The sequence below is a fragment of the Pseudorca crassidens genome, chromosome Y (assembly GCF_039906515.1).
Source record: "Pseudorca crassidens isolate mPseCra1 chromosome Y, mPseCra1.hap1, whole genome shotgun sequence".
In the NCBI taxonomy this organism is placed as follows: domain Eukaryota; kingdom Metazoa; phylum Chordata; class Mammalia; order Artiodactyla; family Delphinidae; genus Pseudorca; species Pseudorca crassidens.
In genome coordinates, this window is record NC_090318.1 from 4,397,663 (window position 1) to 4,412,744 (window position 15,082).

Sequence of the window (15,082 nt, forward strand, 5' to 3'; positions counted from 1 at the left end):
AAAATCCTTTGCTAGTTATTATTTCATCTCTGGACGTGATTAGCCGAAATGACTTTTAAATGGCCCTGCTTTTTTAAAAAAGGGTTCAAGCTCCTGAATTTCAGTACATTCATTGCGGCTGAGAAACCCATTAGCTACTGCTTTTGTATGAAAACCAAGGACACTGAATCCCAGTAAGTGGCCCCAAATAGAGTTTGTTTATTTATTTATGGCTGTGTTGGGTCTTCGTTGCTGCACGTGGGCTTTCTCTAGTTGTGGCGAGCGGGGGCTACTCTTCCTTGTGGTGCGCAGGCTTCTCATTTCAGTGGCTTCTCTTGTTGCGGAGCACAGGCTCTAGGTGCCTGGGCTTCAGTAGTTGTGGCACGCGGGCTCAGTGGTTGTGGCTTGCGGGCTGTAGAGCACAGGCTCAGTAGTTGTGGCACACGGGCTTAGTTGCTCCACGGCATGTGGGATCTTCCCAGACCAGGGTTCAAACCCATGTCCCCGGCATTGGCAGGCGGATTCTTCACCACTGCGCCACCAGGGAAGTCCCCTAGAGTTCTTCCCCCCCCCCCCCCCCCGGTACGCAGGCCTCTCACTGTTGTGGCCTCTCCCGTTGCGGAGCACAGGCTCCGGACGCGCAGGCTTAGCGGCCACGGCTCAGGGGCCCAGCCGCTCCGCGACATGTGGGATCTTCCCAGACCAGGGCACGAATCCGTGTCCCCTGCATCGGCAGGTGGACTCTCAACCACTGCGCCACCAGGGAAGCCCCTAGAGTTCATTTTTCAAATGAACTTGCAGCAACTTTCCCACTGTTATTGCCTAAGTCTTTATAAACTTCTTATTCCCGGGGTACTTATATATATAAGTATATACACTTATATATATACACACACACGCACACACACCCCAATACACACACACACATATATATTCAGGCATACATACATACATATACAAATGTATATATATAATACATAAGTATATATAATAGAGAGGGATTATATATTATATGTAAGGTTATATAATATATATATTTGTATATTATAGTTTATAATTTTTAATATATTTATATAATGTAAATGGTTCTAAATAATACATATAATATACAGGCACACCTCCGAGATGCTGTGGGTTTAGTTCCAGACCACCACAACACAGTGAATTTCTAAATAAAGTCAACAGGTTGTTTTGGTTTCCCAGTGCATATAAAAGTTACGTTTAGAGTTGACTGTAGTCTATTAAGTGTACGATAGCATTATGTCTTTAAAAATGTCCATACTTCAGTTAAAAAATACTTTATTCTAAAAAATGATAACTATCATCTGAGCCTTCAGCGAGTCATAATAGCAACACTAAAGATCATGTGGGTCACAGACACCATAACAAATAAAATCATAATGCGACACAGAGACACGAAGTGAGAAAATACTGTGGGAAAAATGGCCCCGATAGACATGCTTGAAGCTCGGTTGCCACCAACTTTCAATTTGTAAAAAAACAAAACAAAACAAAACAATATCTGTGAAGTACAATAAAGCAAAGTGCAATAAAATGAGGTACGTTTGTATAGCATTATATATGACACATACAGGGTTTTATATATACATATGTTATGTATAATCCCTCTCTATAATATGTAAATATATATATGTCATATATATATATATAAAAATACATTATAGAGATGTTTATATTCCCAGAATCATGGATTGATTCCTGATTCTGTCCTTGTATGCTTGTTCTGTGTGTACACACGACCTCACTTCCTACTTTATACCTCATACTTCAGGTAATCTATATTTAAAAAGAAAGGAGTTTACTACTGTAGGGACAAAATAAGAACTGGCAAAGATGTGCTTTGTTTATCAATGCAAAGAACCTTCTGTCTTATTAATGACCTGTACCAGCTATACCAGTAGGGAAATAGAACTTCTCTGGTGAACAGAACATGGTTTATAATTTCAGTTTAAATAAGATGACGTTGACCAAAATATTGTTAGCACCATTACTCTCTTGTATCCTTTCAAACTCAAGGTTTATTTTGGAATCTTTTCTTTAAAATCATCATTTCGATTTTTTTTTATCCTTCCTTGAGAGGAGAGGGAAAGTATTGCCAATTGGGCTTTGCATGTGACATGCAAACACATGTGGATTTGCATACATGTGGAACTAGAGCAGGAAGAAGATGTATATTAATACGAATGGACTAGTTTTGAATAGAGATCAACTTCTGTTCTAAGGCACTGGTACAAGAGTAATAAGATAATGTTTTCCTGGAATAGTCATGAATGACCCAAATTACACAGAAAACGGTCACACCTGTGTAATATCTTCATATCAAGAAACTGACGTAAAATATGGCACAAAGGAACCCATCTACAAAACAGTAACAGACTCACAGACATAGAGAACAGACTTGTGGTTGCCATGGGGGAAGGGGAAGGTGGAGGGATGGATTGGGAGTTTGGGATAAGCAGATGCAAACTAGTATACAGAGAATGGATAAACAACAAGGTCCTACTGTATAGCACAGGGAACCATATTCAATATCCTGTGATAAACCATCATGGAAAAGAATACGAAAAAGAATGTATATCTATACATATAACGAGTCACTTTGCTGTACGGCAGAAATTACAACACTGTAAACCAACTGTACTTCAATTTTAAAAAAAAAGGAAAGAAACTGATGGTATCTTTTGGCCAAAACTTGGTGAAGAACTCAAATCCTCAGTCCAGCAGCCTGTGAGAAACTGAATCCCACCAACCACCATGGGATAGAGGAAATGGATTCTTCCCCACTCGAGTCTTCTGCTGAGACTCCAGCTCCAGCTGACACCTGGATTGCAGCCTATGAACATCTTGTGGCAGAGGACCCAGCCAAGCTATGCTCCAGCTGTAGCCACTGTGTGTCCCAGCCTCGACATCTGATAATTTGTTACGCTGTGACAGACAGCTCATGTTACTTAAACACATAGGTATGTCTGCATGGATGCATGGATGTATATGCATGTGGAGGGCTGTAAACAAGCTGTAGCAATCAGGATCGTAAAAGAATGTTGATCAGGTCGAACCAAGAGGCTAAAGATTTTACAGTTTGCAGATGGTTGGGAGAGCTCTTCGAGAGACACCATAGATGAATGAACCAGAGGAAGAAGTACATCATCTGTTCACGACGGCTGACAAAAGGTATCAACTTAGGAAGAGGCGGAACTTGACAACCAAATCTGTACCTCCTGCATCCAGCAAAATAGATTTTCTGTGCTCTGGCTGAGAATTGTTTAACACTCATCAACACCCTTGATGTTTGCACAATTTGTCACATCAGGGAATGATTAGGGAACCCACCCTCTATATGGTCAGCTCTGTGCTAGCCAGGACGTGAGAGTCTTGGAGATACTAAGCAATTCCGATGGATTTATAATTTCTTGATATAATCACTCATTCCCTCCACATCCTCCTGCAGAAAAATTCATCATTCCACCTCCCCTCATTTCAAAGTATGTTGACCTTCTGACAGCACTTAAACCACCTACTCCCAGTGGCATACAGAGGGTGTGTGTGTGTCTGTGTCTGTGTATGTGCATGCATCTTGTCCACTGGACTGTAGGCTGCATTTAGATATCTATCCCTAATGCCTCACTTTAAAAATGTTTGCTATTTTTTCGAGTTACCATATGATCCAGCAATCCCACTCCTGGGCATATATCCAAAAAAGACAAAAACTGTAACTAGAAAAGATACACATACCCAAATGTTCATAGCAGCACTATTTACAATAGCCAAGACATGGAAGCAACCTAAGTGTCCATCAAGAGATGAATGGATAAAGAAGATGTGGTGCATATATACAACGGAATATTACTCAGCCATAAAAAGAATGAAATAATGCCATTTGCAGCAACATGGATGGACCTAGAGATGATCATACTAAGTGAAGTAAGTCAGACAGAGAAAGACAGATATCATATGATATCACTTATCTGTGAAATCTAAAAAATTATACAAACTTATTTATAAAACAGAAATAGAAAACATCACAGACATAGAAAACGAACTTATGGTTACCAAAGGGGAAAGAGGGGGAGGGATGACTTAGGAGTTTGGGATTAGCATATATAAACTACTATACATAAAATAAACAACAAGGTCCTACTGCATAGCAACAGGGAACTAAATTCAATTTCTTATAATAAGCTATAATGGAAAATAATCTGAAAAAATATATATAACTGAATTACTCTGCTGTACATCTGAAAGTAACACAACACTGTAAATCAACTATACTTCAGTTAAAGAAAAGGTGTGTTAATTTTAATATAACAAAATGAAATGTAACAAAAGTTGAATTTTGTTTCCTCTTTTTCAGTTCACTTTCATCTCATAAATTGGGCAGATTCATTCAAAAACATCAGTGGAAATTTACTGGGAAGGATAGATGTTACCTTGTCTTCCTACATCTCATTCCTAAGGGTTGAGATTTCCACCTTGGGTAGACCACAATTAAGTCATTTGCCAATGTGATCTAATCCCGTCTTACAGTCATGAGCCTTCTGATATAAAGTCACATGACTTTACTAATAACATGAAAGGGCTGAAGTCCCAGATCCACACAATCCCCTTGCCCACTGCATTGCCATTTTCTAGTCACGCTCGAACATAGCTAGCATGATTAAGGATTATAAACAAGCCCTCTCTGTTAGCAATTGGGGATCAAGAGTCTTTAATGGGGGCACCTAGCACACGGGTTGCAAGACTACAGAGGAATATATTTATTCCAAGTTGACCAATTTAAATAAAATAAGAATTACTTATAGATCATACTTTTTGTTATAAATTTATTATTATTTTTTTATTTTACTTTTGGCTGTGTTGGGTCTCCGTTGCTGCACGCAGGCTTTCTCTGGTTGCGGCGAGCGGGGGCTATTCTTGGTTGCGGTGCGCGGGCTTCTCATTGTGGTGGCTTCTCTTCTTGTAGAGCACAGGCTCTAGGCGTGCAGGCTTCAGTAGTTGTGGCGCGTGGGCTCAGTAGTTGTGGCTCGCGGGCTCTAGAGCGCAGGCTCAGTAGTTGTGGCACATGGGCTTAGTTGCTCCATGGCATGTGGGATGTTCCCGGACTAGGGCTCGAACCCCTGTCCCCTGCATTGGCAGGCGGATTCTTAACCACTGGGCCACCAGGGAAGGCCTAGATCATATTTTTTAATTCACATGAAAAGTGTGTTTCATAGTACTAAGGACAAATAATCTTTCCCTCACTCTCTCTCGGTCTCTCTTGCTTTTCCCCCTCTTCTCTCTCTCTCTCTCTCTCTCTCTCTCTCTCTCTCTCTCACACACACACACACACACACACACACACACACACATTTTTTTTAAGACCGGGCAGCAGGAAGCAGGGATTAGATCTTCGAGCAAGTTCTCCTGTTTCTTTCAGGGACCTCACAGGTCCTCCAGGCTTCAGGATGCATCTTGTTTCTCCCTTGAGAAGCCCTGGACAGCCTCAGACCTCAGCCTCTCTCAGACCCATCCATTTGTCCATGGGCACTTGGGGCTGCCCCTTCCAGGACAGCCTTCCCTTGGCCAGTCTCCAGGCCCCTGCAGCCACCCTCCCAAGCCTATAATGGTGGGGGAAGATGAGACTCAGAGGTTGAGGGGTCCCCAGCCTGAGATGCTTTTGGCCATAAACAATCACTGTGGGACCTCCCTCACGGTGCAGTGGTTAAGAATCCACCTGCCAATGCAGGGGACACGGATTTGAGCCCTGGGGTGGGAAGATCCCACATGCCATGGAGCAACCAAGTCCGTACACCACAACTACAGAACCTGTGCTCTAGAGCCCGCGAGTCACAACTACTGAGCCCACGTGCCACAACTACTGAAGCCCGAGCGCCTAGAGCCCGCGTTCTGCAACAAGAGAAGCCACTGCAATGAGAAGCCCGCGCACCGCAACGAAGAGTAGCCCCCACTCGCCGCAACTAGAGAAAGCCTGCACACAGCAACGAAGACCCAATGCAGCCAAAAATAAATTAATAAATAAAAATTTAAAAAATAAAAATAGTAAACATTTAAAGAAAAAGAAATGGGAAATGACAGTGACAAATAGTAATGGAAATTACAAGATTTGCATTCTCAACAGGGGTGATATATGTCACTTTCAAGGGGGTAAAAACTTGTTCTTAAGGGGCAATAAAAATCTTACTCTTTGAATATATATATAGATATATGTATATACACTCAGTTATATATATGTATATTTATATATACACTCAGAATAAGACATATATATATATATTCCATATATATGGATATATATGGATATATATTCCATAAGCAAATGTAGAGAATATCTGTGATCCATGGTATTAAAATAACATGGGGATGGGAAATTTGGAGAACACGTTTACAAATTCTCCCTAGGGGTAATGGGTGGATAATTAACAATAGCTTGATCAATACTGCTACAAGGCATCGAATCTATGAGAGAAGGGACAAATTATATATTAGTTTCTTCAAACAGCATCAGTAGCCACTTGCCAAAGTAAAGGAAGAAGAATTTATTAGTGTGTCCAAGCTCCACACACTGCAAGACACTTGAATGAGTTCCAAAAGTGGTATGAAGGCACGGTCCTCAAGACACGCTAATTTATACACATGGAAAACACATATGTGAAGCATGACATCACGCTGAAAAATATTTAACCATCGGGTTTCTGGGAAACCTGATATATCGATGATTTCCATGGTGAAATACTTGGATCTTGGCCAGTTTCCTATATGAACATGAAGTCCCAGAGCCTGGAAATTGGAAGATGTTCAGGGGTGTTTAATGATAGAGAATTTCCACCATGAAGCTACAGTAGGCTTAATAACCTCGAGAGCATGGAGAAGACCAAAATGCAGTAAAATAATTAGTCACTGATGAGTTTCGGGCATTTATTAGCATTTTAAATAATGTATTTAATTTTAAGATTATATAATTAAGTTTTTAATGGAGGGCTACCTTTATCAACCGCGTTTCAAAATTCCTAAATAGTGAGCCATTGGTGATCTCAAGCCAGAATGAACTGAGTCAGCCACACCTGCAGAGAATCAGGAGATGGTGTCCTTCATTGTATAGGATGTCCTCCGAGAACTTAAAAATTAATTAATGGATGCATCAGCTGTTCAAATTAATAGAAGGGTTCCAATTCTATTCCCTTCTGTCCTATCCATAACTACCTTTTTGTGGACCTGAACTCTTCTTTTGCTGAGTTTCTTTGGGTTTTGATGGCTTTTCACAAACTGACCTTGTTCCAGGTAGTTTTATTACTATATTATGTAAAATATTCCCATGAACGTGACTGGTCTTGTGTAAATCCTTTTAATCTGATATCTGTGTCCTTTCAGTATGGATCCAGAACTTTTTTTTAAAGCAACCATTCTTTCCAGTAATTGAGTTTTCATATTTAAAAAGACAGTCTCTTTAGCAAGCGGTGCTGGGAAAGTTGGATAGTCACATGTAGATCAGTGAAGTTAGAACATGCCCTCACTCCATACACAGAAATAAACTCAAAATGGCCTAAAGACTTTAACATTAAGACGTGACACCATAAAGCTCCTAGAAGAGAGAGAGCATAGGCAAAACATTCTCTGATATAAATCATACCAATGTTTTCTTAGGTCAGTCTTCCAAGACGACAGATATAAAAACAAAAATAAACAAATGAGGCCTAATCAAACTTACAAACTTTTGCATAGCAAAGGAAAGCAGAGACAAAATGAAAATGCAACCTACAGAATGGGAGAAAATATTTGCAAATGATGCAACCAGCAAGGGATTATTTTCCAAAATAAACAGCTCATACAACTCAGCAGCAATAAAACAAACAACCCGATCGAAAAATGGGCAGAAGACCTAAGTAGACTTTTCTCCAAAGAAGACATACAGATGGCCAAGAGGCACATGAAAAGATGCTCAACGTTGCTAATTATTGCAGAAATGCAAATCAAAACTACAATGAGGAATCTCCTCACACAAGTCAGAATGGCCATCATCAAAAAGTCTACAAATAACAAACCCTGGAGAGGGTGTGGAGAAAAGGGAGCCCTCCTACACTGCTGGTGGGAATGCATATTGGTGCAAACCCTATGGAGAACAGGATGGAGGTTCCTCAAAAAACTAAAAATAGAGGTAACACATGATCAATCTCACTCCTGGGCATATATCCAGACAAAGCTTTAACTCAAATAAATACATTCACCCCTATGTTCATAGCAGCACTATTTACAATAGCTAAGACACAGAAACAACCTAAATGTCCATCAACAGATGAATGGATAAAGAAGATGTGGTACATACATACAATGCAATATTACTCAGCCATAAAAAAGAATGAAATAATGCCATTTGCAGCAACATGGATGCAACTAGAGATGATCATACTAAGTGAAGTAAGTCAGAAAGAGAAAGACAAATACCATACGATAAAACATATGTGGAATCTAAAATATGACACAAATGAACCTGTCTCCGAAGGGGAAATGGACTCACAGACATAGAGAACAGACATATGATTGCCAAGGGGAGGGGGATGGGGGGAGACTGGCGCTAGTAGATGTGAGCTATTATATATAGAATTATAGATCTATGGATAAACAACAAGGTCCTACTCTATAGCACAGGGAACCACATTCAATACTCTGTGATATACCATCATGGAAAAGAATATTTTAAAAAGTATGTATATATATATGTATAACCAAACCATTTTGCTGTAGAGCAGTAATTAACACATTGTAAGTCAAGTATACTTCAATTTATAAAGTTAGTAAGTCTGCAAAATGAAACTTCATCAAACCTACCATGTGAACATGCACATTTAGATTTAAATAAAAATGCAGATTTGGTTATAATGTGATTGGTGATTGTTTCTTGTCTTCTCCTGAGACCCCCCAATTCTCCAAAGGAGATGGGGTCAAATTCTTTTGATTTGGAGGATGGGAGTGAGGATGATATGGGTGAGGGAGCAACTGAGGCACGGGATTTTATTAATAGGTTTAAGGAAAAGGTATTATTGGTTGCACTGGTAGTTCAATGCATTTGATACTATCATCCTATAATTTATAGACTGCACGTCTTCTTTTTAAGGATAATGTCTGAAGATTTTATAAGAACCTACTTTAGAAGTTTTATATTTCGACCCAATGGACAAAATGCAAGTGATAATTGTTCTAGGCATACAAAAGCTCCCTGCGTATTGAAGATTCCAGAAACAGCTCTTTACTCCAGTGAAACAATCCAGAATGAGAACACTGACCTGCCTCTCTCCAACTGGGGATGAATCAGGCATGGTTACAGCAGATATTCGGACTCAGCTGGAGTCATCACGAGAAGATTCTACATCTGTCAGTCTAACTCGAGGGATGTCCCTGGTGGTGCAGTGGTTAAGAACCCGCCTGCCAAAGCAGGGGACAGGGGTTTGAGCCCTGGTCCGGGAAGATCCCACATGCCGCGGAGCAACTAAGCCCATGCACCACAACTACTGAGGCTGCGTGCTGCAACTACTGAAGCCCGTGCACCTAGAGCCCGTGCTCCACAACAAGAGAAGGCCACTGCAATAAGAAGCCCGCGCACGGCAAAGAAGAGTAGCCCCCGCTCGCTGCAACTAGAGAAAGCCCGCACACAGCAATGAAGACCCAACTCAGCCAAAAATAAAAAAAATTAATAAATAAAAACAAAATCTAACTTGAGGGTTGGCAAACTTTTCATTTTTAATCATAAGCCAACGATATTAAATGATAATTAAAGAACACAAAATTAAAAGCAGTTTTTTTTCCGTGAGACTATGGAGGTTTGTTTTGTTGATGGAGAGGAATTGAAACATGTATCTCACACTTTAAAGGGATTAATAATGACAACACAGAATTTCCGTTGATTTTAGTAAAATCTTTTACACCATTCAGTTCTTACAATATCTCCCTCTTTCTCTTATTGAAGTAGACATTTCAGTAAAAGTAATGTCGTGATTGAATCTGAACATTTGCAATTAATGATTATTTCATTGCATGAGTGGAAAAAAAAAAAAAGACAGGCAGGAAACAACCGGTGAACTCAACTATAGGAATGTGCTAAATTTGATTTCTTCCATTCAGTGACACGGAGGATAAAATGCAGGAGGCTTTCACCGAGAAGACCAAGACTGTTAGGCAGATTGCAACGCTCTACTTCTACAAGGTCATTCATATTTACTTTCATATTTCATAGAGTGTCACTAGAAATGTTCTGTTGGTCAAGTTTGATGTTTTAAAAACACAGAAAGACACAGATGTAGAGAACATATGGACACCAACAGGAGAAAGCAGGGGATGGGGGCGTGGGGTGGTGGTGGGATGAATTGGGAGATTGGGATTGACATATATACACCAATATGTATAAAACTGATAACTAATAAGAACTGCTGTATAAAAAAATAAAATAAAATTCAAAAAAAACACTTACAGAAACGATGTGACTTTTTTTTTTTTTTGCTGTACGCGGGCCGCTCACTGTTGCGGCCTCTCCCGTTGCGGAGCACAGGCTCCGGACGCGCAAGCTCAGCGGCCATGGCTCACGGGCCCAGCCGCTCCGCGGCATGTGGGATCTTCCCGGACCGGGGCACGAACCCGTGTCCCCTGCACCGGCAGGCAGACCCTCAACCACTGCGCCACCAGGGAAGCCCTACATTTTTTAAAAAGCTGTGCAAAGCCCTTGGTTTTTCAATGGGGGATATTTCTGGGAAGGCAAATAACTGAGATCAAAGATCTTTCTGCTGCTTTTAATGGCAAGCTTATTATTTCTTTAACTGTGTTCTCATTTACCTGTGATTCACGGTGCACGGTTAGCCATTTTACTGGGGATGAACATCAGAGAGCTACAGTTAAGCTATGAATGTGTTTAAAACAAGAAATGTGCTGGAGGCTACTTTGTCTCTATTTCCACAACAATGTAGAACCGCAGTGAAATATGTCTGTATGGTGATAAAGTCAATGAGCTTATCGCAGCACTTTGTGTGTGTTAAGAATAGGTAGGTAATGTGCATTGTATGTGTTTATTTCAGGGTGTGGATAACCTTTGTGTAACAGCAATCTTCGACCAGAAGAATCAGTCACGGAATACTTCCACTGCTTCCCAAATGTTTGCGCCCTTAACCGTCTTGACTTAATGAGCTTCTTACTGTTGTCAAATTGGTTCCCTCTTGGCAACATTGCATTTGCAGCAGACCTGAAGTTACAGAAGTGACCTCAAATGCACGTGGGAACCAAAAGATTCTCCCAGTCTGCACTGGTTGTTACCATATGGATAGAGTTGGCTACATGTGCCCTGGGAATTGGAGCACTACCCGTTTTAAGGATGGACAAATACAAGGACTCGGCATTTAGCTGAGAAAAAGAGTTTTCTGAAACCTACACAGCCGCCAGGAACCCAGCTTCATTTTAATGTTTGCAAATCTCACTGGAGGCGGCGGCCACGTTGCTCTGTGCGCTTTCATGACGCCTCTTCCTATCGAGATAAACAAACATATAACTTATTATAACCATTTGGAAGAGTGTCTTCCCTTGGGATTTGGAAAATAAGGAGGAGAGGACAAATGATCTCTTATAGTCCCATCTCACACTCAAGAGTCTTCTGGCTAAACCATGGGTTGAAAGACTCAAGTGTTTAATCCCCAAACAAATCCATACACAGCCCAAGGAAACACTGCCCTGAAAGGCAGTATTGGGGATTTATCTTAGAAAACCTGAAGCCAAAGACAGTCGATTCTGTTTCCCGGTAAGTCAGAGCTTACCCAAAGCTGAAATTAAGGTGTTTTTTGTTTCGTTTTGTTTTGTTTGTTTTTTAAAGAAGTGGACTGGCTGTCCTAATAGGTCTTCAGTGATCTGGATGGCAGATACACTCAAGTTGTTTTGGTAGACCTTGAAATTGCATAACCAATTTGGTCTGGCCGTTAAGTCAGTTTTGATTTGGTCTGGGCATTAAGAAAAGCTTCAACCAATCTGAATGATTTAACAAAAAACAAACAAAATAAACTTTTAAACTCAGTGTTGTGCACCATTTACAAAAAGTTTTGCTTTCAAGACTATAGAAAGAATAATAAACCACATTAAAGCTTTTTCCCCCAGAAACTCAAATATGAAGAATGATGTGAAGAACTCAATTTAAGAACGTTTTTCTCCACTTTGATGCGATGGGATTTCCCACCCTACATTTATGCTTTTCTTCCTCCCATTTCATTCTTTAAAAAATTTAGAGACGGGCTTCCCTGGTGGTGCAGTGGTTGAGAGTCCGCCTGCCGATGCAGGGGACGTGGGTTCGTGCCCCGGTCCGGGAAGATCCCACATGCCGTGGAGCGGCTGGGCCCGTGAGGCATGGCCACTGAGCCTGCGCGTCCGGAGCCTGTGCTCCGCAACGGGAGAGGCCACAGCAGTGAGAGGCCCGCGTACCACAAAATAAATAAATAAAATAAAATAAAAAATTTAGAGACAAAAATAGAAGAAACCTCTACCCATAGTTACACTGGGCCTTAAACACTGAAGTCATTTATTTAAACAAGGATTATCACTGTTAGGCTAGATAAGACTATTGCATGCATCCCCTACTCTAAATGCACTACCTGTTTCACTCTGCGGACAAAGCATCTAGCATGAAAAATGGACAACCCGATACCTCTTCATTCTCCGTGGGGCATCGCGTTTAACATAATTAACATGCACTTCCCGGAAGGATGGGTTTGCTCTATGCCATAAATTCCAACATAAACCGTCAGGATCACCATAGTTACCTGCAGCAGTAGACTCAGTGATGTGTGTGCCTAAAATATCTAGGAAAGTTGACTGTGGGGTTGGGCAGATTTTTTTTTAGCCAAGAGATAAAAGGGTAATGAAAAAAATTTTTAATTAAAAAATTACAATAATTTAAAACAAAAACATCAAGAGAGACTGGCATCATAAACTTTCAAAGTCATGGATTTATGCTCAAACGATCTGTCTGCTGATCATGAGAAAGAGGGTGCTTGCAATCTGCAGTTGTTTCCGAGGCCAAGGATGGGGAAAGCAGAAGTTTCTAGGGCAAATCTGGTTCCTTGAAGCACCCTTTATCAACTGACATCAACGTTTGAATTGAAGATTGAGTGCTGACCAGAGCACGGCAGAATGATTTTCACCTTGGGGGCAATCCCGTAGTGGCAACTAAAACTTGCGAATGATACCGTATCCATTAATTACTCATAAAAGTCAGAATGAAAGACAGTCAATATAGTCAAACTCCATTTCTCTCTGGGGGTGCTTTTAGCAATGATTGGAAGACATTTCCTCATTCGAGGATCGAAGAATCGTATCCGAGCCACATCCTTTCTGTAGACTCTGCATTTGCAGGAAACAGCACAGAGCGCAAAGATGGTCTCTCTTTACGTGCCTTTGGCTTTTCTGATGAAAAATCCACAGAACTGGGCAAGAGGGGTATTACTATCATCATGTCATTTCACACAGGAGTTGTTGCTTGAAGGTGCACAATAAACGTGTGTGAATTAGGTCTCAAATCCTGTTTTTCTGATTGTACCACAGAAATGCTGTTCCTCTTGAGGTTGTAAAATGTTTTAAATGTTATTTAAAAAATCAGCCAGCAGTGATCTTCACATACCGGGTGTCGAGAATCATAGCAAAGGAGAACCTTATTCTTAAAAAGAAGGTTTGGAAAACAACGGTCCCTGGCAAAGTTTAACATCTACCTGTATCTGTATGGCTACAAGCTTGGAAAGGATTGTACGTTTTCGATGGTGAAGAATAAACATAAGAATCTTTGCTGACCCACGAAAATCATATGAAATTTTAATTCTGGCGTCCACCAATAAAGCTTTATGGGCACACGGCCATGCCCGCCCATGCTTCTCTGTGCTGCGTGGATGCCTTCATGCTGCCCTGGAAATTGGGAAGTTGCAAGAGACCAGAAAAGTCTAAAAGAGTCACGATTCCTGCCTTCACAATCCAGCTTTAGGGAAATACCTTGAAATAAATACCTCCTCGGGTGTGAAGGGTGCTATCTCTGGGCCTGATCTGGAAAGAGAAAGACACAAGAAAGCAAAAAATCAAGTGTCCTCCATCACTGAAGGATCTGGGGTTTCCAAGGACAGGTCAGAGGGCGAGTGCCGGGAAAAGATACGTCAGGGACGAGAGTCGGGGTGGGGGAGTAGCTTGGGAAGATGCTGGAGCGGAACATCCATCCAAGTAGAAGGAGGCGGACGGTGTAGAAGTTCATGGTCAGCATGAAATTCCCGAGTTGCCAAGGACAACCAAAGATTGTTAAGATCAGAGCTTCCAATATTTATTTCATAGGAATTGGTCCTGATGTCCTCTCTCCTCAATGCCCTACACTTCCCATGGTCTTGGAAGACACCTTCCATTGGAAGGTCTTGTCGACTGGAAAAAAAAATGCACAACCTAAAATTTGAGAATTATGGTTTATTTGGCGGACTTCCTGAGGTCTTAAGCCCGAGACGCAGCCTCTCAAACAGTTCTGAGGGACTGCCCCTAAGAGGTGAGGGGGGAGCCAGGATATACAGGAGTTTTCGCAACAAAAACCAGGTAGAACATCAAAAGATTACTGTTGATTAAAGAAACCAGGCATCTCGAGGAAATGGATTTAGCATTTTTCTCTGTATGGGAAGATGCAAGAGGTTGGGCTCAGTGAAATCAGTCCTCTGATATGCACCTCAGTTATCTTGGGCCAGGAGCCTGCTTTTCTCCATCCCGAGTCCCCTCACGGTGCCCAGTCTGGGGCAGCTACGGTGGTTGATGGCTCGATGGCTGCAACATCCTTTGTTACTGACAGGGCAGGCGCCGGTTTTTGTCCACAGTCTGAAGTTACTGAGGGAAGGGCTGTGCGTGACAAAGAAGCCATGGCAAGTGCAGCTCCAGCCCCAAGCACTGACTGCTCCGAGTCTGCAAGGCCCCGCGACCCTATGAGAATGGTGGTGGGCCATCAAGGCAGAATATGGGATGAGCTCCCTGATCCCTCAAGAGGCGCCTCAAAAGACAGGAGGATTTAGGGGCAGGCTTGCCGGTGACACCCAGTTACATTCTGCGGTTACAA